This window comes from Vulpes vulpes, chromosome 9 (assembly GCF_048418805.1).
Source record: "Vulpes vulpes isolate BD-2025 chromosome 9, VulVul3, whole genome shotgun sequence".
In the NCBI taxonomy this organism is placed as follows: domain Eukaryota; kingdom Metazoa; phylum Chordata; class Mammalia; order Carnivora; family Canidae; genus Vulpes; species Vulpes vulpes.
Genome location: NC_132788.1, coordinates 23018276 through 23042304, shown reverse-complemented (window position 1 = coordinate 23042304; position 24029 = coordinate 23018276). Strand labels below are relative to the sequence as shown.

General features: G+C 34.7%; 1 protein-coding gene across 29 annotated transcripts in view; it reads right to left on the bottom strand.

Annotated features, from left to right (window-relative positions):
• The window catches only part of HMBOX1 (homeobox containing 1), a 176497-nt gene that overhangs the window by 136798 nt on the left and 15670 nt on the right, over positions 1-24029 (bottom strand). For 10 of the 29 annotated variants that reach the window (XM_072719615.1, XM_072719617.1, XM_072719622.1 and 7 more), the window contains exon 2: positions 14145-14329. The exons of 10 other annotated variants lie outside the window; for them this stretch is intronic. The gene's annotated coding sequence lies outside the window, so the exon portion shown is untranslated. Of the gene's footprint in view, positions 1-419; positions 648-1598; positions 1692-14144; positions 14330-24029 lie in introns of all 29 variants that reach the window. 9 more of the 29 variants (XM_072719599.1, XM_072719604.1, XM_072719601.1 and 6 more) reach the window with 2 other exon arrangements.

Below are 24029 nucleotides of genomic sequence, written 5' to 3'. Positions count from 1 at the left end.
AGGTTGGAATTCACTTCTTCCAAAGTCCTGTTAATGCTGGTATTTTGACCACTTCCCATGAATCACAAATATCCTTTTTTTTAGAGAGTACAGAGCAGAGGGTAGGGGTGGGTAGGGACAGAGGGAGAGAATCTTTAACACCTCCATACCCAGTGAGGAACCCAACACAGGGCTTGATCTCACAAATCTGAGATCATGACCTGAGATAAAATTAAGTCAGAGGCTTAACCAACTGAACCACCCTGGCACCCCAGATTATAAATACTCTTAAAGGTATCTAGAATGATGAAACCTTTCCAAAACATTAATTTACTTTACCCAGATCCATCAGAAGAATCTCTATCTATGGTAGCTATATTAGAGCCTTATGAAATGTAATTCTTAAATAATAAAACTTGAACATTGAAATTACTCCTTACCTATGGGCTGCAGAGTACATGTGGTGTTAACAGGCATGAAAACAGCATTCATCTCAGAGCTCTTGACGTGGTGCATTATCAATGATCAGTAATATTTTGAAAGAAATCTTTTCTTCCGAACAGTAGGTCTCACAGTGTACTGAGAATATTCAGTAAGTCATGTGCTATAATCCAGGTTTTTATTCCATTTGTAGAACTCAGGTAGATTTAGCATAATCATTAAGGGCCCTAGGATTTTCAGAACAGTAAATGAGCATTGGCTTCAATTTAAAGTCACCAGCTGCATTAGCCTCTAATAAGAGAGTAAGCTTTCCTTTGAAGCCAAGCACTGACTTCTCCTCTCTAGCTATGAAAGTTCTACATGGCATCTTCTTCCAAAAGAAGGCTGTTTCATCTACACTGAAAATCTGCTGCTTAGCATAGTCATCTTTATTATCTTACCTAGATCTTCTGTTTTTAAAGCAAGATTTTCTGCTTTACCTTGCACTTTCTGGTTAAGCAGATGCCTTCTTTCTTTAAATATCATGAACCATCGCTAGCTTTAAACTTTTCTTCTGCAACTTCCTCACTTCTCCCAGGCTTCACAGAATTGAAAAGAGTCAAAGCCTTGCTCTGGTGTAGGGTTTGGCTTAAGAGAATGAATGTAGTGGCTGGTTTTATCTTCTGTGCAGACCACTAAAACTTTCTTCCTATCAGCAAAAAGGCTATTTAACATTCTTATCATGTCTATGTTCATTGGAGTAGCACTTTTAATTTCTTTCAAGAACTTTTCCTTTGCATTCATAAGTTGGTTGTTTGGCACAAGAGACCTAGCTTTCAGCCTATCTCAGCTTTCACCATGCCTTCCTTTTACTAAGCTTAATCATTTCTAGCTTTATATTTAAAGTGAAAGATGTGTGACTCTTCCTTTCACTTGAATACTTAAAGGCCACTGTAAGGGTTATTAATTGGCCAAATTTCAATATTGCTGCGTTTCAGGGAACATAGAAGCCCAAGAAGGAGAAGAGATAGGGAAATGGCCAGTTGGTGAAAGTAGTCAGAAAACACACATTTATTGATTAAGTTCTCTTAGATAGAAGCAGTTCATAATGCCTCAGAACAATTATAATAGTAACATCAAAGATAACTGATCAGAGAATACCCTAACAAATATAAAGTTTGAGATACTGCAAGAATTACCAGGATGTGACATGAGGACACAAAGTGAGCAAATTCTCTTGGAAAAATGGTTCTGATATTCTTGCTCCACACATGGTTGCCACAAGCACTCAACTGATTAAAAAAAAACAACAACATAATTATCTACAAAGCACAATAAAACAAAGTATGCCTGTATTATAATCTAGATGCTTTGAATATTTAGGTATTTGCTAATGTGTGTTTTTTCTGAAATAGGCAAAATCTGTACAACTCCTGAATATCCCCTGAAAATCTTTGTCTGTTTTTTTCCACTTTCCCAACAATTCCTAGTTTACCTGAATTTTCCTCTCAGTTTGCTGCATACTCACTCAACAAAATTTTTTTGTTACCTCAGCACTTACCGTTTTAGTTTTCCCTCTCTGTTGCATACTTCCTTCTTTTCCTGCCACTGATTTTCCTCTTTTTTGCATTTTACAGGAATTTTTTTTTTTGCACACCAATAATAAAGAACTAATGTAAATTCTAGATCTTTTCAGTTGGAGCATCTAACATACAACTAAAACCTTTTGCTCTTAGGGTGCCTGGGTGGTGGAGTCAGACTCTTGGTTTCAGCTCAGGTCTTGATCTCAGTGTCAAGAGACTGAGTCACGTGTCAGGCACCATACTCAGTGCAGAGTCTGCTTGAGATTTTCTCTCCCTATCCCTCTGACCCCTCTCCACAGCACATGCTCTCTCTAAAATAAATATATCTAAAAACAACAACAAAACAAAACAAAACTTCCACTCTTCTCCATGTCGTCTATTATGATCCTACCATTCAAAACAATACTGTTTACTGGGAGCTTTTAATTAACTTGGGACCCAGTTGGTGATTAACTATACTTTTTGAGGATGCTTGAGTGGCTCGCCAGCTAAGCATCTGACTCTTGATTTCAGCTCAGGTCATAATCTCCAGTTTGTAAGATCAAGCTTTGCATTGGGCTCTGCGCTGGGCATGGAGCTGCTTAAGATTCTCTCTCTCCCTGCCCTCCCTCTGCCTCTCTCTCTCTCTCTTTCCCTCTCAAAAAAAAACAAACAAACAAAAAAATAAAAACCAACTATATTTTTTGTATTAGAGTTTCCCAACTGAACTCAAAACAATTTCCTGAAGCAATACGTGAAAGTCTCCAATTAATATGATCAACAAAATTTGTGTGTTATTTTCTACTAGGGAAAAGAGAAATTCATATTTTAAATTTCTATTTATTTATTTATTTATTTATTTATTTATTTATTTATTTATTTATGATAGTCACAGAGAGAGAGAGAGAGGCCTCTAGAGACACAGGCGGAGGGAGAAGCAGGCTCCATGCACCGGGAGCCTGATGTGGGATTCGATCCCGGGTCTCCAGGATCGCGCCCTGGGCCAAAGGCAGGCGCCAAACCGCTGCGCCACTCAGGGATCCCGAGAAATTCATATTTTAGACACATGTCAGGCTAAAGATTTTCACTTCTAAAAAGTTATTATAACTTTTTTTAAAGATTTTATTTGTTTATTCATGAGAGACACAGGGATAGAGGCAGAGACACAGGCACAGGGAGAAGCAGGTTCCCTGTGAGAAGCCCAATATGGGACTTGATCCCAGGACCCCAGGATCATGCCCTGAGCTGAAGGCAGATGCTCAACCACTGAGCCACCCAGGCGTCCCAAGTTATTTTAACTTCTGAGAATAAACATTTCTACAGAATTTGGCAAGCATTCCACACATATGATTTTTCCTGAATTTCATTTAAATCTGCTATGCAAAGTGTATAAAACACACAAATCTGATGGTCATTGTTTTTTTTCCTCTCTTGGTATCCCCTAGGTTATGGCTCTTGTAAGTAATTAAAAGCACTATTATAGAAGAATGTGGTACTAATCTTGATCCTAGCCAAATCTTAATGGAATGGGCAATATGGAGCTACGTAAAGTATAATATATCCAACCAATGCAGGACTTTGCAAATGTAAGAAAGAATGAGGAAGTTCTTCATGTATTGACATGAAAAAATTGCTATTATATAATTGTCAAATAAAATGAAGAAAAACATATAAAATATGCTACCTTTGTTGAAAAAGGAAGTGAAAATAAGAGTATGTATTTGCATAAGGCAATTCTGGAAGGATATACAACAATCTAACAACAGTGTGACATAAGACAGAATGTAGAAAGGAACTTGGTGGGTAAGGAGCAAATAGACTTTCCAACTGTCAGCATGTAATTTCTTACATTTGTTAATTTTTAATCATATGGAATATATTACATACTGAAAAATAATGTAGTCTTAAATCTTCTCTCCTGAAATAAGATTATAAATAGATATTATTAATTTAATGCAAAAAAATGCTTCTAGTTAAAATATGCTGAAAATTTATATGGTAACAAAAAAACAAACAAAAAGGGAATTGAGGACAAAGGGCAGCCATAGTTCCTAAAAGAATTTCTGGGGACTCTCTCAATAGCATATTATATCATAAGCACGTAACATTTGCTTATAATTTATATTCACAATACTCAGGTACTGAGTAACAGGTTCTCTTGTAACATAATTGTCAAGAAAATTCAGATACAATTACAAACAAACAACAATAATTTAAGGCAGAAAGGCCTAACACCAAATAAGTGGTATACTGACTACACCGGTCTGACTGAAGTTAAGAGGCTGGTAAAGGTAACAGTGAGAGAAAAGGATGAATTTTAATAACTAGAGTAATTAGTACAAGTATCAAATAATTGATATTTGTACAATATCTCACTCACATTATCTCATTTGATCACCAAAACAACCATATGAGAAAGGGTGGATTACAGAATGCCATGGGTATCGCGTTATATTCAGCAGCAGCTTCTAAAATGGACTACACCATCCATTAGAGGATAAAGAAGAAACTGGAGGCAAGGAAACTTGTTATGAAAGATCAGGCATAAGTTAATAAGGATGCAGGATAAAGTGAAAGCAGTGAGAACAGAAAGGAAGGAAGAAATTTATCAGAGTATGGTGATAACTGTGGGAGAAGGTAAAAAGTCTGCCAGAGCTTAGACTCAGTTACTAGGAGAACGATATGAAAGTCCAGATGGAGAGGAGCTGTTTTTAGTAACAGAGTCTGGTTTCAGAAATATGTTTGAAGTAACAGTGGCACATCCAGTTTCTAGAGCCTCTATTACACATTCCAATGAGTGTGTTCTATGTCCACCATCACCTAGCCAAGTAAGACATGTTTTTCTGCTGTTCGGCTCAGGGCCTAACAACCTCAAAATGACAACTGATAAGAGAGGAAGGAATAGAAAGTGATGGCTTAATGGGTATGGGGTCTCCTTTGGGGATGTTTTGGAACTAGACTGAAGTGATGGCTGTACAAAACTGTGTACACACTAAAAGCCATTGATTTGTAGACTTTAACATGGTTAATTTACGTTATGTGAATTTCATTTCAATTGAAAAAAAAAAGGCAGCTAAAATAAGAACAAAATGCTTTTCATCATGTTGTTAAAAGTCTATGCCCAGAATGTCCTGTGCTTTCCTGCCAATTCATTCTACCTATGCCTCTCTACCTTCCAAACCGTTCCAGTGTGCCTCTGGCATGTCTTTAGTAATAATCTGGATATTTTATCTCAAAGCTTTTTTCTGATTGTATCCCCTTACTTTAACATAAAGTTGATTCCCCTCCAAGTACAATACTTACTTGCAGCCCATCCAATGGTGTGTGTGTGGGTGTGTGTGTGTGTGTGTGTGTGTGTGTGTGTGTGTTTCCCCACCTCAGAGCCTGGAGGGAAAAATGGGTTTCCTTGGTCCCAGCATAACCTCCAAAAATGACTCTTTTATCATCACACTAAATAACAAAAATCCACTTCTTTGATACACAGATCCTCTCACCTTTCAGCTCTATTACTATTTCTCCCCTCATCCCTGCTGTCATTTCCTAACTTTTTGGTCATTCTCTCCTCGTTGGGTAAGTCTTTGGAATCCAGTTTACAGCCTCCTTTCCCTAAGCCTTGTCATCATCCTAGGTACTTTCAGTTCCAAGAGAACTGCTTTCCCAACAGTACACCTTTGGGTCATATCCAGTGATACTCTCCTTCATGCCACTTTAACCATCCATTGCCAAGGTAAATTTCTGGACCCTGATCATCACTCAAAATGGTATTCCAACAAAATTAATAGCTCAGATATCCTATTACTATCTACTTTCTCCATGCATGACTGCACCTGAGCAACCAAGCAGTTACTAGGGAGGATCTCCAAAGGGTGAGTTGATTCCGTTATTAACTCATCACTACTGATCTCAAAGGAGACCTCCATGCAAGGGAACAATCCTACATTTCTCTGCTTAATGTATTCTTCCACATGCCATCACAGCTATTGCAAATCTCCATTTTTTGATCCTCTGATTGACAGTCATCTCTCTTGTGAATGATGACCTTTCTCCAACTCTAGAGAAAATAACCAGTAGGCAAGAACTGACATCTTTCCAGCATGAACACAAAAAACATACCTACAACTGTATCCATCCTATTCTCTCTTCCTAAAACTCTTAACAATAGTAAAATATCCTTTTTCTTATCTCAAGCTAGCCCTACACTCTCTGTCTCATTCCCTTCACTCATTCTTTTAACATTCAATAAATATTTAGTGAAGGCCTACTAAAATGCCAGGCACTGATCTCCACATGGGAGACACAATGAAGACAAAACTTCTTGCCTTCCTGGAGCCTACCTATTGGGACTTGGGGGAGGATATAAATGATAAACAATAAACATAGGCATTGTGTGACATATGTTGTATCATATGACATGACAAATGACATGTTAGAAAATAAGTTCTGTAGGGGAGGAAAAAAGCACAGAAAAACCAAGAGTGTATGGGGTAGGGGACAGCACTGTTTCACTGTAAAATGGGTAGTCAGAGGGGGACCTCACAAATTTATCTCTCCATAAATCTCTCCATATCTCTTTGTACTCTGAGCTCTAGACATAAATATCTAGTTCATGAAACTCAAACAAGTCCATAGGGAATGCAGGAATGTTTCCCACTCCCTGATCTCCATATCCTAAACAAATAATCCAAAACCACTGTCTTATTTCAGTAAATGGTAACAACCTCCAAGAAGACTGTAAAAGCCAGACCTTAAAGTTATACTTGATATCTTACACTCTTTCATTTGCCCATTCAAAGTCTTGCCAATTTAATTTACCAAATACTTCTGGACTCTGTCACTTACCTCCATCAACTGCCAAGATCATGACTACTACCATCCAAGAGCAAGCTACCATCACTTTGATTAGTCCTGCTTCCTCATTTCCCCTCCCACAATCATTCTTTACAGAGCAACCAGAGTAACATTTTTCAAAACATTAAAACACGTATTCTTGCTTAAAAGACTTACTCTTAGGATAAAGACCAATTTTTTAAGACATATAAAAAGCATTGGATAATCTGACCCCATGCTATTCTCCTTACTTTATTTTGTATCATATCTTTCAGATCTTTCACCTCTATAATCATACTGGTTGATCCTGATTCTTGTCAAACTCCAAGTTACCACAGAGTTTCTGTTTCAAATGATTTTCTCTCCTCCCACAGATCAGTTAACTTCCACTCATCCTTCAGATCTCAGCACAAGAAAGTCTTTACTGACTTCCTAGACTAGGTCCAACTAGCATGCATAGCACCATGTAAGTCTTCTTTATGGTAGTTGTTTATGGTAGTAGTAGTTCTTAATAGTTGTTTCAGTGGCAATTTCATATTTTTATATGGATTATCTGATTAAAGACTGTCTCTGTCTCATAAAAATTGCTACTGAAATAATTAAAACAAATTACTGAACTCATACTATTAAAGCCTTATCTTAGAAAGTCTAGTCTAGTAAATTAAGAATTAAATTGAATGCTTCTTATACTAGATCAGGAATAAGTAAGGAGGTTGCTAGAAGCACAGTAATTTTTTTTAATTTTTAAATTTAATTTCAATTTAAGCAACATATACTGTATTATTATCTTCAGAGCTAGAATTCAGTGATTCATCAGTTGCATACAACAGCCAATGCTCATTACTTCAAGCGCCCTCCTTGATGTCCATCACCCAATTATCCCATTTCCCACCCACCACCCCTCCAGCAATCCTCAGTTTGTTTCCTAGAATTCTCTTACGATTTGCCTGTCTGTTTTTGTCTTATTTTTTCCTTCCCTTCCCCTATGTTCATCTTTTTTTTTCTTAAATTCCACATATGAGTGAAATTACATGGTATTTGTCTTTCTCTGACAAACTAATTTCACTTAGCTTAATATCCTCTGGTTCCATGCACATCATTGCAAATGGTAAGATTTTGTTCTTTTTGATGGCTGAGTAATATTCCATTATATTACTTTGTGTGTGTGTGTGTGTGTGTGTGTGTGTGTGTTTCTATGCATGTGTGTGTTCTTTATCCACTCATCTGTGGATGGACATCTTAGCTCTTTCCATATTTTGGCTATTGTGAACACTGCTGCTATAAACACTGAGGCCCACGTGCCCCTTCTAATCACTATGTTTGTATCCTTTAGGATAAATACTTAGTAGTCCAACTGCTGGGTCATAGGGTAGCTCTATTTTTAACTTTTTGAGGAACCTCCAAACTGTTTTCCAGAGTGGCTGCATCAGTTTGCATTCCCACCAACAGTGTCAGAGTACAGTGTTAGAGGGTTCCCCTTTCTTTATATCCTCATCCATATCTGCTATTTCCTGAGTTGTTAATTTTAGCCATTCTGACTGGTGTGAGGTAATAGTATCTCACTGTGGTTTTAATTTGTATTTCTCCAATAAAAGCACTGTCATTTTATGACAGAGGCATTTTCTCAAAATCAAAGGTAAAAACTCAAAACATTATAAATTTAATATATTTAATCCATCAATCTTTTTAAAAAATAATTATTATAAAAGAAAGAGGAAGCAGGAGCATACACGCATGCATGTGTAAGGGTGCAAATGCAGGGCAGGGGTAAAAGAAGAGGTAGAGAATCTCTCAAGCAGACTCCCCACTGAGTGTGAAGCCTAACATGGGGCTCTATCCCACAACCCTGAGATCAGGACCTAAGCCAAAATCAAGAATTGGATGCTTAACCAACTGAGCCACCCAGGCACCCCTAATCTATCAACCTTTTAAAGGAATGTATACACACATAGGGGGTATGGTTGGGTATGTATGTATAATCATCAATAAAGTCACAAAATTCTTTTATATTTAAATACAAATGCTTCAAGGGTTTTACCAAATTTTTTAGAAGGCCAGCAACAAATTCAGATTCGTTTTACTATAATCAAATAAATATCAAAGAATTAAAGCTGGTAAATGTTTGTGCTTCATTTGAGTAAATATTTTTGCCATCTGCACACTAAACTTTAATTGAATCCAACCCTTCACTTATCCTAAGTATTTAAAGGTAGTAGATTCAAGGTCATCAAACACAATAGTTGAAGAGAACAGCCTTTAGTCACAAGTAGCTTATTTTTAGAATTATATTTGTTTTAAAAACATGGACAAATTAACTTTATAAGGATTAAATAAAAATATTTTTTTAAAATAAAAGATGCCTTTCATAAAAAGACCAAAAAAAAAAAAAAAAAGAAGCAACATCATGAGAAAGAAATAGTACAGATGGATGCCTATAAAATAATGATATATCTTCACAAATGACTTTCAGGGTTATTGATGCTTTTAGTCAAACCTTCATGACTAAGTCAATATTTCTGATTGAGTCAAGGTGCTTTACCTGTAGTATTTTACTTAGAAACACATTTAATTTTCACCTATAGAACTCGATGTGCTTAAAAAAAATCTTTTTTTTTTTTTCCTATCACCACCAGATAGCTGAAAGCAGGCACCAAGAAATATACTGTTTGCCAATAAAGAAACAAAAGAAAAGATTAAACAGTAACTATATGGCTCTAGTTTAGAAAGAACAAAAGAGGATTAAGGAAAACACTCTGGTGAGGGGGTGGGTAGAGAGGGGCGGGGAGTCTTCTCTGAAAACCAGTTTGATCAGATGTAAATCTTGGCTTAGTCTCTTTTCAAGATATTCCTCAGGGGCTTGACTCTTAATCATTGATTCAAAACACCTGATATACTCTAGTCATCAAATAAGACATAAATGAGCTTGGGTATATTCCACTACAACTATATTTGTGGACAATGAAATTTTTATATGTTACAAAATAATATTTTGTTGATTTTTTTCGTATATTGAAAATTTTAAATCATTCTTAGCTGCTGAGCAAAAACAGGTGATCAGCCAGACTTGGCCTCTGGTAGTTTCTGAACCCATGGTCTAGAAGAAAAGTTACTAAAATGACAGATGATCCATTCTGTTACTTATATGTGATCCATGATTTTATTGAACTTCACTTTCTTCAACAATCAGAAAAAGAAAAACCACATACAAAAATTACCTCAAAATGGCCCGAATATATAAATGCAAATAAAAGTGCTAAAATTCTAAAACTCTTAGAAGAAACCATAGGGGAAATATCTTTATAACATCAGATTTGGCAAGGATTTCTTGGCTAAAAAACACTAAAACCTTGGGCAACAAACAAAAAACAAAACAAAACAGGTAAACTGAACTTCATCAAAATGAAACTTTTGTCCACCAAAGGACACTATCACAGGAATGGAAACACAAGCCAAAGAATGGGAAAATACACTTGCAAATCATGTATCTGACAAAGATTAATATTTGAAATTACAAAGAACTCTTAAAAGTCAATGATAAAAATACCAAACCACCAAATACAAAAATGGACTGAGGACTTGAATAGAAGTTTATCCAAAGAAGATATACAAATGACCAACAGGCACATGAAAAGATGCTCAACATTAGTTATCAGGGAAAAACTATAAGATACCACTTTATACTCACCAAGTGGTAAGTTGGTAAGTTAACTAGTGGTAAGTGGTAAGTGAACTAGCAAGTGTGAATGAAGATGTGGAAAAATTGGAGCCCCTGCTGATGGGAATATAAAATGGCACAGTCATTGTGGAAACAGTTTGGTGGTTCCTCAAGAAATTAAACATAAAATTACTATGTGGTAGTTCCAGAAATTCCCCTTCTAGGTATAAACCCAGAAGAACTGAAAACAAATGTTCAAACAAAAATTTGTACACAAATTTTCATAGCAGCACTATTCATAAGAGACAAAAGCAGAAACAACCCAAATGCCTATCAATTGATGAATGAACAAAAGGTGGCATACCTATATAACATAATATTATTAGGCCATAAAAAGAATAAGGTACTGATTCCTGTTACATGAATCAGTACCTTAAAAATATTAAATATTTTTTAAAATATTTAAAAATAATATTAAAAATAATATTTTAAAAATTTAAATATTATGCTAAGTAAAATAAGCCATACATAAAACCTACACAGTATATGATTCCATTTACATGAAATTCTCAAATAGGCAAATCTCTAGAGATTGAAAGTTGATCAGTCCTTGCGGGGGGGAGAGGGGCAGAGGGGAGAACTGAGACTGACAGACTGTTTAATATAAGGTTTCCTTCTGCAGTTATGAAAAGTTCCGGAATTAAACAGTGGTAATTATAGCACAACATTGTGAATGTACTTCATGTCACTGAACTGTATGCATTAAAGTTGTTCAAACGATCAAATGTTATATGCATTCATCACAATAAAAAAAAAATCTTTAAAAAAAAGAACAAGAACAAGAAGGGGAAAATGCTTACCTATAAGCCTTTACACATGATTTATTACTCCATGTGTAAAATGAGATTGGGTACATGGCATCACTTTATACTATTCCAGAAAAGTATGATTGCTACCAAAACACATTCTGGATAAAATAGAATTCATAGTAGAATACAGAATGCATTATTATACTATTACTATACTCTATAATAGATAGTAGTATATATTTACAGTAGCTGGCGGATTAGTAACATATTGTCACTTTATTTTTAAGATTTTTTTTAAAGATTTATTTATTTATTCATGAGAGGCACAGACTGAGAGAGAGAGAGCAGAGAAACAGGCAGAGGAAGAAGACTCCCCGCAGGGAGCCCTGTGCAGGACTAGATCCTGGATTCTGGGATGATGACCTGAGCCGAAGGCAGGCGCCCAACCATTGAGCCACCCAGGCATCCCTATTTTTAAGATTTTTATTTATTTATTTGAAAGAGAGAGTACAAGAAAAAGCACATGCAAGAGAAGAAGAGGAGGGAGAGAGAGAAGCAGATTCCCCACTGAGCAGGGAGCTCCACTTGGGGCTCAATCCCAGGACCCAGGATCATAATTATCTAAGCTGAAGGCAGATGCTTAATCGACTGAGCCACCCAAGCACCCCCATTGTCACTCTTCTTCAAACACAATTTTATGGGTTCAAAGTCCCCATTATAGAATAATTTAAGAAAACTACAGGATTAATGTAACGCCTAGTGTGTTCTTAACCAGAGATCTGAGAACTGCTTGAAATTATATGAAAATTGTGTGTGTGAACACACATGCACTTGCATCCATGTGTCTATCACTAGAAGTACAGAATTCATAATTTTTTGATTCCAACTACTGATAAGCCACAAAGATTCCATTATACAAGAGAATGACTTGTTTGATTTCTCAAAGCACAGATTTGTCTTTGCAAAGATAAAGTGCTTTAAAAAAAAGTAGAATTTAGAAATAAAAGCCTACCAAAGTAATGATTTATTATTTCAAGGTTAAGCTTAGGTCCAGCCTCTTCTCTGAAGTTTTTCCTAAAGACTTTAGTTCATAATTATTTCTCTTTTCTATTACTCCTCTTTTAAGTATTATCTTTGTGATAGTTTCTTATGTAATTCTCATTTGCTAATTTAGTATAATTCAACACTTTGGTATGTGCTGACTGGATCACTAACACTTTTGTGGAGATCTTCTCAACCTCCATAAAATGGTAAGGTACCCAATGATAAGAGGTTTGTTTTTTTGTTATTTAGTAATCCAAGAATATAAAAGATAATTATTTTTACATGCTCTATATATTTCTTTTCAAATTAACCACAAGCATGTTTTGTTTATTATGGTTCATGTTCTGTATTTCAAATGACATATGTATCTTGGAGTAATTTTGCAGTTTTAACATTAAGTAAAATCAAATACCTTCAGTTATCAAAGTCATTACTAAAGTAACTCCTAACCATGTTGTCTTATTTGGTCAATCATATTTACTAATGTTTCACCGCACTATCAGTATTGTCCGTGAATGCTTACTTTTCCTGTAGGGAAAGAAACTAAAATCTTTCCAGAACCTTTACGGGCTTCCTTTATACCACACTACTCATTGTGTGAGCAAACTAAGAATGAAAGGTCATTAGCCATCATTTTGACATCAAATGATGACAAGGGAACTATGGCAATAGGTTTGGCTTAAATGCAATCTAAATGTTGATGAAATGTTCATTTTAAAAGCTTTCTTTTTTGATCATCACAATGTTACAGGCATTCAGAAGCAGTTAGTTGTTACAAATTATACTAGAATCCATACAGTTTTCTTCTCTGTTTAGTTTACTTACAATTACTTCAATATAGGAACTCAAAATAGGAAGTAAAATAAATCTCCACTGAAGTTAGCAATTTCATCTATCCTAGGTTTTCCACTATTATTATTTCATCCCTTCATTATTTTACAGAACTTCTAGTCTCTTGAAAGATAGATGAAACCTTTTCTGAGACTCTCCTCTCAAAAATCAAACCAGAATTAAGCACTTTCCTTCCCTTTGCTTCTATACTACCTTGGGCATATTTCTACTATGGCAATAATCACACTGCTTCCTTCATTTATATTCCTATCTCCCCCATTAGACAGTAAATCTGATAAGGTTAGAATACTATTTCATTCATATTATTTTATTCTAAAACCTAAGCACAATCTCTAGTATATTATGTGATCAATATGTATTTGTTCATTAATTTTTTAGAGGAAATATTTGGGTATGAGGGATACATGTTCATACAGAATCATTAAATAAGATTAAACTCCTAATATGATCCAACCACATAATACCTTAATAATAATAATAACACCTGTGTCTTTTCTACTATGTCAGCACAAAATAGTCATGGGATAAATTTCAACCAGTACCAAAATAACTTTGTCCCTTACATATATTTCAAGTACAAAAAATATGTATGATATACTTAAACTATCCTCCCTCTTCAGAAAAGAGAGGCTAAATTAAAAATTCATTGGAGTCAAGATCACCTAATATTTAGGACCAAGTGGCTATCAATCTTTGTTTATAACATCACCATGTCACTTAAAAGGTGGCGCATGGCACATGATGCATTTATAATAATATCAAATTATTTCCAGTACTTTTATTTTGTATCAAGCTTTTTTTGTTTTGCTTGGAAGGAAATTCCTGATATGATATGAAAACAAGAAAAAGAAATACTATTCTACAGAAAATAATTATAGCAGATATTGCTAACTGCTTGTTAAAAATCTTTTTTTATTCTCTACTAACAAAACTCTGATTTTGTTTATGGTAGCAATAGGAGTCACCACTCTTAAGAGTAGAAGTGTCCTGGGGTACCTGGGTGTCTCAGTTGATTAAGCATCTGACTCTTGGTTTTGGCTGAAGATCTCAAGGTTGCAGGATCAAGCCCGAAGTCAGGCTCTGAGCTCAGTATTCCATCTGCTTGAGATTCTTTTCCTCTTCCTTCCCTCATCCCCAGGCTCTGCCATGCTCTTGCTCATGTGTGCACACACATTCTCTTTCTAATAAATAAATAAATAAATAAATAAATAAATAAATAAATAATCGATCGATCGATCTTGGGGGAAAAAAGAAGAGTAGAGGTGTCCATATAACACAGTTCTGGCCTATGAAATTAAAATAGAAAGAATCTGTTAGGTCAGAATTGGAGAAAAAAAAACTCCAAATGTAACTAGTTCAGTTAACACAAGAAAAAGCTCATTTGCAGCTAAGAGAGACTTCATAAGCTTTATTCTAATTTTTTCAAATTAATAAAATCACTTATTTTCTGGCAAAACACAGGTATTAGTTGACATACTAATTAACTAGTTGACCATACAGAGCCCTAAGTATACAACAGGCACTAAATCTATGTGCTTCACATCAAGCAGCTCATTCAATCTAACCCTATGGGACAGGTGACAATATTAACTTGTTTAAAATCACACAGCTTAGAAAGAGCACATCCAGAATTCAAACCCAGGTAACATAACTCCAGAGTCTATGCTGTCAACCACTACGGTCTAATTATGTTCCAAACATGGCAATACACATATGTATATATGTACAGGTATGCATGAACATGTGTGAGTATAAATAAACATGTTTGGATATCACAGAAGTTATTGTTGAATTTGAACTTAACACAAAAAATTCTCATAATAATACAACTGATAGAGTATTCACATTTTAAACAAATATTGTCTAGTGTCTTAATTTATGAGTACAGTTTATTGGTTTGGTGTGACCAAGTCTGTCTTATTCACAACTACATCCTAGCCCCACTGCAGTATCTTGTTCATAGTAGGAATTTAACAGAAATTTGGTGAACTGAATAAACAATATATAAGAGGGTAACATATACAGATTTGAAACTAGAGTTGTTGTCAAGTTTACCCGGCTAATGTTAAGTCTTGGAAGAAATATTTTTAAAATGCTATATTTGTCACAATAAACATAATTGTTTATTCATAAGCCAATTTTGTATGCAATACATCTCTGAGCCTAGCTTTTAAAAAAACACTCTGGTTGTTCTTTATAATATTTAACATTTGAAAGATCTTTTGACTAAGGCTTTTTTTTTTAAATTAAGGTAATGGTAACTCACCTAAACAATATCCATATGTACAGTTACCTTCGAACTTTAAAAAGGATAAACAAAGACTAAATTTTTCTAGCAAAGATCCGTGAGTACTGATTTTATACAAAAATTTTTAAAAAGGAAGTTTTTTAGCTTTACTTGTTTTCCCTTAGGGTATTTTCAACAAGAGTTGGTAATATAACAATTCAAATTATTTACCCTTCAAGGATATGTTCTTGGCTGAAAGAAAGTTGAACGGTGTATTTTTTGACATCCAGAATCATAAACAGGTCATTCAGGTTGTGGATATCCTATATCTTTCTTTTGCATTTTCTGCTACCAGAGTTAATCCTTCACTGCACAAGGAAAGTTGGCTATGACAGGAACACTAAGCAACCAATATTCTATTCTGTCACTTTCCTCTTGGTACTTTGGCCAAGTAAAAAAACTTCCATGTTTTTCAATTCTCTAATTTTCAATTTAGACTTGACAGTATGAAGAGATGCTATAAAAACTGCTACAATATTTGGATAATGTCTTCAGAAGAGGCTCCTGCTGTTTAAAACTGGATTATGATTTTAGTAGTCTTCACTGAATTCACATGCTTAAATTACTTTGCTAACACCAACAGGAAACCTTTTTAAATTATTTGTTTAGTCATGTGATAACTATGTTTGTCCTTTTCTTAAGTTTTTATTTAAATTCCAATTACTTAACGTAGAGTGTAATACTAGCTTCAGGTGTATAATACAGTGACTCAACACTTGCATACAATACCTAGAGCTCATCAAAAGTACACTCTAATCCTCATCACGAATTTCACCCATATCCCCACTAACCCCTCTGGTAACCATCAGCTTGCTTAATAGTAAAGAGAAAATGACTATTTTTTGAATGACCTCAATTCTTCTAGTTTTAGACACTTACACTAAGTGAAAGGCTGAAAGCATTTAAGCTTGGTATGCTAGTGGTAAAATGATATTTATACACTAAAATGAAGCTCAAACATTTCATCAGTTATGGTTTTTTGATAATCAAAGAGAAGACATCACTCAAGACCCTACAGAGGTTTTTTTTTTTCCTACAGAGATTTAAAAGAATAAGAAAACAAACCTATGTCCATAAATTCAGCAACTAAGATGAAATGGACCAACTCCTTGACATATATAAATTACCAAAAGAAATAAATTGAATAGTCCAACAGCTCTTAAAGTTGAGTTCCAGTTTAAAAATCCCCAACAAAGAAAACTCTAGGCTGGGATGGTTTGGCTGACTACAGATGACCAACTTGAGGAAATGGAAGAGGCAGCATTCAGATAAAGCAGTAACTTTAAAATTGCACTGCCTACTAAAGTACCCACCAGCCATATGTGGTTACTGAGCCCTTGTAAGGTGGTTAATCCCAACCGAGATGTGTTATAAGTGTAGAACATATAATAATTTTGAAGACATGGCATGAAAAGGATGTAAAACATCTCATTAATAATTTTTATGCTGATTACATGCTGAAATGGCAATATTTTGGTGTTCTGTAGAAATTTTCTTTGTAATTCTTTCATTCCACTTGCATATGTTTATACTACACTCATTTTTTACTAAAGCGCTTTTATAAAGCACTTCATTTCCATTATAGGTATTTGAAGCCAACACTGTTTTCAAATAAAGTGGAATAAATTCTAAGCAAATAAATAGGTTCTCACCGAAATAAGAACAGAGGAAAAAAAAAATTCTCACTGAAATGAAAACATTCATTTATTAGTTCAAAATGAGTAGCCCGTGCTTATGAAAAGGATATCAAAGAGGTTTCATTGCCACATCATCTGTAATGGCTGCCGCTAGTGCTATGGTTCAAATGATGCTAGGCTGAAGTTGATACAGATGTTTATCAGGATAAAGAAGTAGAGTGAAGGCATATTTCATATATTTGCCTCCCTTGCACAATAGTGACTCTCTGGGGTTAAAGTGGGAAAAGATTATTCTAATAGGATTAAATTTCATAAACTTTTAATTGATAAGTTAAATTTCCTATTGACCATACTTTAATACGTAGGTGGTATATTTGATCTCAGAATATTTGATCTTACAATTTCTTAAGTTCCTAAACACAGATTTTATTATGTAAGTTGCAATAATTTTCTAATATCCATTTTGATAATTCAGGCTTATAATTTAGGGAAAGTAGAAGTGGGAAGAAGTGGGAAGTAGAAGATACTTAAATAGCAGATGAGATAACAGAGGCAGGAAGAGGACTGTCCAAATAAGAAACTAAAATTCAGTATAGCTGGAATACCAATTACAAGAAGAAAAGTAGATATAAAGAATTCCACAGATAAGTAGGTGCAGGTATCCTATGGAGCCTTATAAGGCACATTAAATAGTTCGGACTTTATCCTAAGGGCAAAGGATTACCATTAAAAGATTAAGGAGCAACATTATTCACCTAGCTAGCCTATGGGAAAGAGGGCAAGACCAGTACCAGGGAGTATTATTATAAATTCTACAGTAACCATTTCAGGCCACCGTGGACTGTGGCTTGGGCTATAAGAGTAAGAGACAGAATTCATGAATTTGCAAAGTTATATTTCACTAAAATGGAATTCTAGAAGATGTGGTATGAAGGAGACAGAAAAGCCAGAGGTACTCTCCAGGATTAAACAGATGTTTGATTAGTGGTGTCATTTCATTTTTCTTTTTTAAGATTTTGTTTATTTATTCATGAGAGACACAAAGACAGGGGCAGAGACATAGGCAGAGGGAGAAGCAAGCTCCCTGAGGGGAGCATGATACCGGACTCAATCCCAGGACCCTGGGATCATAACCTAAACCAAAAGCAGATTCACTGAACCACCCAGGTGCCCCAGTGGTGTCATTTCAAACAATACTAGAAGAAGAGAAAACCTGAGTGTGGCCTCTAGAAATGGTGATCTGGGGTTGGCTTTGAGACACACAAGAAGAGATGGCTAGCTGGATACAGACTTCTCTGTGAAGTTCAACAGAGAAGTCTGGACTAGTAAATGGTAACAGGCTATGGGAATAGATGAGCTTGCCTATGAAGTGTGCAATGATAACAGGGCCTGGAGCAGACCCTTGAGGAACTTGAAAAATCTGGAGGGCAAGAAGCAGCCTCCAAGAGACTAAGAAGAAAAGCCAAAAGATGGGGGTATCAAAGAAGTCAAGAAAGTAAATGTTTCAAAAAAGAGGCATGACAAAATGTTGAGATATCAAACTAGAAGACTGAAATTTGTCCATGGATTTTAGTTATACTGTAGAAGACAGTTTTGGAGATTAGTGAGAATAGTGAATTGGGGAGTCTATGAAAGGTCAGGAAATGGAAGTGAGGGCAGTCAATACCATCTACAGAGAAGAGAAAAAAAAGAGAGAGATGACAGAATCTGGATAGGAAAATGAGGTTGAGAAAGCTTTTGCTTTCTTTTTAAGATAGAAAATACTTGAGCATTTTTAAACACCAATAAGAGATAGGATTTGTCTCATAGCAAGCTTGAAAATGCCAAATACTCATTTTCCAATTTCCTTTAGAAATAGAGCATACGCAGATGTATTTAACTTAGTCTGTGAATTGGGAATTTGTGTCACAAACAACCAGAAAGAATCTTCTTAAGTAGAAAGATCATTGCAGCAAGATTATGTTTCAGGGCAGCAACAAAAGTTAAGCAGCAGCATCACTGGTCTAATGCCAGCAGCACGGGTCCTGGCTGGGTTTTCCTGCTAGGGGACAGCCCCCAACAGTTATTCCCATTGTACAAGCCTGGTTCTCTGGTCTTCCCAGAAATGCTGAGAGCTTCCGAACATCCATTTAATAAATTTACTTTTAGCTTAAATAGCTGTAGTCAGTTTTCGTTGCTCCAACTACGAAACCTGACTGCTTGAGGAATTACAACAAAAGTTGATCCGTCAATGATAGGGTGGTAAAACAGCTCCCCAACATACAAATGAGAATATCTGGTTTGAAATACTGTTATTTATACATCATTCAGCAAGCAAACTCGAGGATTATGTAAATCCTTTCTGAAATAGAGCCGAAAACAGAGTAAGGTATCCAGCCACAAGTTTCCCATTTCATTAGTCCTTATGGTTATTTTTTTAAAAGATTTTACTTATTTATTCATGAGAGACACAGAAAGAGAGAGAGGCAGAGACATAGGCAGAGAGAGAAGCAGTCTCCCTGCAGGGATCCTGATGCAGGACTCAATCCCAGGACCCCGGGATCACAACCTGTCAACCAAAGGTAGACACTCAACCACTGTGCAACTCAGGTGCCACACTTATGGTTCTTTAAAATAAGGAACAAAGGGGTGCCTGGGCGGCTCAGCAGTTGAGCCTCTGCCTCTGGCTCAGGGTGTGATCCTGGAGTCCTGGGATCGAGTCCCACATCAGGCTTCCTGCATGGAGCCCACTTTTCCCTCTGCATCTCTCATGAATAAATAAATAAAATCTTAAAAAATAAAATAAGGAACAATATTACCAAGATTCAGAAGATTTCTACTTCAAAATATATCAGTAAAAGAAAGAAAAGAAAAAGCCAAATATTAGTTAAAACATCTGACAATCATATATCTGGTAAAATATAAAGAACTTTTACAATTCAGTAAGACAAACAACCCAATTATAAAATGGGCAAAATACCTGAATGTATATTTCACAAAAGATACATGAATGACCAATAAGCACATGAAAGGACATTCAATATAATTAGTGAAATACAAATTAGTACCAAAATGAGATATTACTTCACTTCCACAAGAATGATTATAATCAAAAAGAAAATAACAAGTGTCGACAAGGATGTGAGGAAATTCAACACTAATATACTGCTGGTGAAAATGTAAAATAATTTTGCAGTTTCAAAAAGTTAAATAGAAGTTTTCCATCCAAGCCAACAATTCCACTCCTGGGTATCTATCCAAGAAACATGAAAATATGCTCATACAAAAAGTTGCATGCAAATGTTCACATAACATTATTCATAATATCTCCCAGTTCAGGAACAACCCAAATATCCATCAGCTGGTGAAAGAACAAAATGTGTTATTTCCATACAATGGAATATTATTCAGCAATAAAAAGGCATGAAATACCAATATATGCTACAACATGTATAAGACTCAAAAATATTATGCTAAGTCAAGAAGATCAAACACAAAAGACATATATTATATGATTTCATTACACGGAATGTCCAGGAAAGGCAAATTTATTGTCACAGAAAAGGAGATTAGTGCTTCTAAATTACATCTCATTAAAATTGTGTTTTTCCTCTAAGTTTCCATGTCTCATTTTTTGGTCACAGGACACCATTCAGCACTTTAGCAGTTCAGGCACCTGTATAATGTTTGCAGGAACAGTATTTGCTGCAAAAAGAGAGCTTTGTAGCCTACTTATTTGTGACATTTGTATATTCTAAAACAGTGCTTCTCAAAGTGAAGTTTTAGAAAACCAATGCCTATTTATGGGCACTGATACTATATGAAACTGGTCCATTACTAGGAAATCACAGAAGTTAAGAATATGTATTTAGAAACTCTAATAACAATTTGACAAAGTAGTATTACTGCATCTACTGAATCTGATAATAAAATATTGGATACTTGTATATTACATTTCTTTAGTTATTTTTCCATTTCATTTTTCTAGCCATTCATTTTTATTATAGTTTACATAAGAATCAGTCAGCCAGTGATTAGAAACATAAAACATAATGCGTTGCCACAGATACTGTGAAGAACTATTTACAGGGCTTTCTCATTATCCTACAACTGGCTATTGTACCTATCAGAGGAGGTCAAACTAACTTTTCTTTAAAAACATGTCTTCAAATGCTCCAAATACTCTGGAAGTATATTTATTAACATCAAATTTTAAGGCCTTCTACATAACCAGATTTTAATAGATGGTCATCTTTTTTTGTTTTATGAATAGAGTTTCAAGTTTATAATAAAAGATAAAAGTTCAAAGTGTGTATACCTAATTAACGTCAATTCTCTTCCTTTTCCCTCAACAAAAAAAGTCTGAATCTGAAGGAAAAACTCTAGTCTTTAAATTCAGATAAATTATGGTCCTAGGGAAGTCCTCTAAGTCAAAACAAGGCAAGTTGATTATATTTTCATTTTAAAATTAAAAAAACAAGCCAAATCAAACATGTTCCTATGTTCATATGGAAATTAATACAAAAAATGATATAAACCATTATTTAGACATTATACAACATGATGTTGCAAATTCTATCAATTAATTAAATCAGGCAATACAATGACCAAGCATATATATGTTACTTAAGAGATCTCTAGGAGAGGGACATCATAATGTAAATGGCTAGAGACTCAAAACAAAAATAGAAAAGAAGCTGCCTAAGATCCCAGAGAGTTGCTGAGCAGCCCATAGACCTCCTATGATACACAGGTGCAGAGGCATATAAGAAATCAATGACTGCACAAATCACTTTTATATCACTTGTATAAGAATATTTAGACAATGTGTATTATTCAATAAATAATGAAATCAAAAGCAATAAACTGAAACACTGTTAAAAGTCTAAATCTATCAAAAACAGAAGTTATTCAAATCCCCTACATATCCATCACATATTTGCAGAAATCTGAGCACACTGAATTAGAAAGTTTCAGTTGCCTCTGGTAACTGGTAGTACAATAGAGAGAATGTGAAATGAGATAAGTAACCTGAGTTCTATCTTGGCAATAAAACAAGAACATCTTTCTCCCTTCATTTCCTTATTGGACACAAGTGATAAACTAGATTATTTTGGTTCCTCCCTTTTAAGAATTCTACATTACAGCTTGTTGATACAAGTACCAACAATGAAAAACATGGTTACCATACACATTCAATAAATGGCCTGAATATGTTTACCGTGCCTCTTCTAAACTGAACCCTACATATATGGCTCATTTGGAAAATACTCTTTCATTTAGAAGAAATTAATTTTTCCTCCCAAAATTCCCATTATTTTCCAAATAATTCTGATAATATTTAAAATATGTTCGACTTAAATTTATTATCTTGATAAGTCAGGAATCATTAGTTTGATAATTTGTTCAAAACCATCATTTCCAAAAAATTCTTCCCAAGAATCTCTACTTACACTATTATGCTTGAAAAGAGAGAGGAAATGGATATGCAGAGTAAAAAAAAAAATGTTTCCATGAGTATTTTTTATTTATGTACTACATTTTATAAATGTCATATAAGACAACTGCATAAATACACAAATAAAATAATTTTCTACACAATATATTTTGTTTTTATGTAAGCTTGAAGGCAAGAAATTATTTTTAAAAATCTCATTAAGAGTTAACCCAGTCATGCTGCCCTAAGTAATCTCTTATTGTTCTCTTCCTATTTCTCTAGATTAAAAAAACATCATCATTAGCAGAAAGTGCAGGGAAAAAAGAGCTAATATTTTTCCTCAACTATAGAAATAGTAATTAACAACTTTAACAATCCTATTTGAATTTAGCTTAATAATCTAGCTCTGAAAAGATTAACCATGTATTCAGGTTCTATTTCCCACTGGATATTGGTTACTAGAGAACTCATTTTAGGATATCTAAAGCGTCACTTTCTAGATTTCTCTGTTTAATCTCTGATGAAATTCTAAAGAATACCATTTTATTAGGCAATAAATCAGCTTGCACAAGTTCATGTAGCCAAAATTATGCATATATTCTGAAAATTCATAAAATCAAAGCTAAAAAAATGTGCTAGTAATACAGAGACTGAAAGTGTTTGAATCAACTACTTAATTAGTGAAAACTGAGATGCTGACTTTAAGTATTTTAAAGCATAAGAAATGTTTTGGTAAAAAGCAGAAGACTGGCTGATGGGGTTTAATATGCAAAGGTCCAGATTAAGGTAATCTAGAAATACACACGACAATCATGGAAGTTAACCTGCTTAAAATAGAGTTGTTAAATAGGAAACAGCCAGCTGGGAAGAGTCTTTGAGACACATAAAAAAATATTAAATGTAGTTCATGAAAGGGACTGGAACTCAGCAAAACAATAAAATTGATTTTTAGATAGAAAAGGCTCCCTGATAATCCCAAACACCCAAGATCACCAAAATCCTATTGAAGATCATTACTTTCTTTTAAAGGTCACCAATGGCATTGTCTCCGTGCTTTATCCTCCATGATTATCATCACAAATTCTACCAGTGCGGGGTAAGACAAAATTCTACTGTAATATAACATTATTTTATGTTTGTGGGGTTTTTTTGTTTATGTTCGTTTTATGTGTGTGTATGGTTCTGGCTTGTTCATTTATGTAAGAAATGGTTTTCAGTGAACTTTAAGTTGGTTTTCAGTGAACTTTAACAACAAAAAATTCTTTGGGTCCTTACTGTTCACCTAGAAGCTCTTAGCCAATCTCCACTTAAGCAACTATTCCAATCAACCAGTGCCTTCTAAATTCCCCTTCTAAAACAGATATAGGATGCTAAAAGCTACTATCTCATATACTCCTTTCTGTGCCAACCAAGAACAGGTTGGTTTGTTCTCTCACTGTTTATATATGTTTATATCTCTCTCTGTTTATATCTCTCACTGTTATATGCAATTGTGAAATTTAATTATATATTATCTAAACCAACAATATGAGTATGAAGAA